Raw genomic sequence first — 2,285 nt, 5'->3', positions numbered from 1 at the left:
CTTCCAGTATCTGAGGCCTTCCTTCCTCCTTTTTATTCAAATTATTCAAGATAGCAAATTCAAAGTATCAAGACTTTTATATTGATGGCTAAATGTTTCAAAGGCCCATGCTCCACTGGAGTGTATGGCAGAATAGATGCATCTACTTTTAGGACCAATGGCTCACTGTCACACAGAGTAGTTACTGAAACCCATTCAGATTCATCAGGAAGACAATATGACTTTCCTCTTATAAGGGATTCACCAAGAGTCAGAAAGTACAAGGGAACTAACAATAAAGGTGTGGTCATTTGGATAAATGTAATTTTCCATGCCAGAAGCCACTTCCTCTCACATAGACAAGATTGGATGGAGGGAAAGCAACCAATACAACAGTGAGTCATCACTTCGGATATTAGCTTCCATAATCAGATGCCCCAGTTTCTCTGACTGAGCTCATAAGCTTACGGTTGTGTGTAGTAGTATAATGAATGAGTAATTTGAGTTCTACTAATTTTCTCAGTGAGAAACCACTTAAGTTACAGAGCTCAACATCAATATATTAAGAATACAAGGCTATAGTTTGAAAGTTGGTCAGTAACATTTTTTCCAAATATTACACTCTAAACTGTCATTGAATAATGAATCTGAAAGCTAAGGAGCAAGCAAAACACTAAAAAACATTTTGAGGTTTTGTAAAACGAAGACCTCCTAAGAGAAGTACATTTACTGTATTGAAAAATAGAACTCATAGACCCCAAGTTAGCATCATATTTTCAGGCTAGAGAAATAGCTTAGCAGTTAAGATCATTGGCTGCTCTTGCAGAGGACCAGGGTTTGGTATCTAGAACCCATATGAGACTTACAACCATGTGTAAGTCCAGACCTAGGAGATCAGGGACCTCTTCAGGTTTCTGCAGGGACTACATGCATATGCTGCACGCACATCACTGGGCACACACATACACACATAAAATTAAATACACACCCACCCACATATATACATACACACACACACACACACACACACACACACACACACACACACACATATATATATATATATATATATATATGGCTTTATTTTTCTTTCTGACTTTTAGATTGTTTTGGAATTCTCTTTTGAAATGAAGAAAATTGAAACAACTGATTTTTTTTTTAGTAAGGTACACTGTGTAAGCCACTAAATTCTGCTGAATATGATATAAAGATAGGATAAATATAAAATTTAGTGCTGTATCACTTTGGTAAAGTTAGTACTGCTGAGACATTTGAGTCCATTTTATGCTTGGAGCCCAGATGTTAGCTTAAACTCCCCAGAGTCATTGTTGAGTTAACTGCTTATATATTTCTTTAATTCTATTTCTTCTTTAGAAATAGCAGGTTTAAACTACTTCTTTGACGGATAAATTGGAAAAATAAAGAACTAATATATGAACTTGGGTACTACCCACCTGACACAACATATGTACACAAACATGGCCATTGCATGTAAATGGATTTGTACATATTCTAACTAGTCATCGAAAGCTGGCTGATCATCCAGAAAGAACAAAGACAATGGTACCTCACTACATGATTATCATGGGAATTAAATAATTTAATTTTTGCGGTGTAGTTAGAATAATAGTCAATGAAACCATACGTGATACATTAATTTGGACATGTATACATAGCGGCAATATTTCCAGATAGTTTCTGCCATGAGAATTTATTCATCTCTATCATTTAACTAACAAGTTGACTTTTCTCCCAGTCCTGGGTATTGAATTCAATGCTATATACATGCTAGATAAACACTACCACTAAGTTATTTTTATTTTACATGTATGAGTTTTTTGCCTGCACATATGTGTGTGAACCATGTGTGTGCAGTGCCCATGGATTTCTGAAGAATGCATAGGATTTTCTAGAGCTGGAGTTACAGCTGGTTGTGAGATGCCATGTGGGCGCTAGGAACCAAACTTGGGTACTCTGCCAAAGTAGCCAGTGCTCTTAACCACTGAGTCATTTTCTCTGGCATCTTTTCCTTTTGTTTTCGATTTTATTTTGACACAGAAACCCACTAGGCTGTCCATGTTGGTGTCAAACTTGATCTTCCTGCCTCAGCTTGCCAAATAGCCAAACGTAATTTTAATTACCTTTCCCATTCTGAGAGAAATAGAAGTCAAAAGAGAAAGCAAGTTGCTCACATTGAAGAACAAAGATTGTTTTGCTTTTGAATAGAGCAGGTAGTAGAATCAAGAGGATCTTAACTTTACTTCAAGCACTGGTTTAGACACAGAGGATTCTGGGAAACCAATTGA

The sequence above is a fragment of the Peromyscus maniculatus genome, chromosome 3 (genome assembly GCF_049852395.1).
Source record: "Peromyscus maniculatus bairdii isolate BWxNUB_F1_BW_parent chromosome 3, HU_Pman_BW_mat_3.1, whole genome shotgun sequence".
Classification (NCBI taxonomy): domain Eukaryota; kingdom Metazoa; phylum Chordata; class Mammalia; order Rodentia; family Cricetidae; genus Peromyscus; species Peromyscus maniculatus.
Note: the sequence above shows the minus strand (reverse complement) of the source record.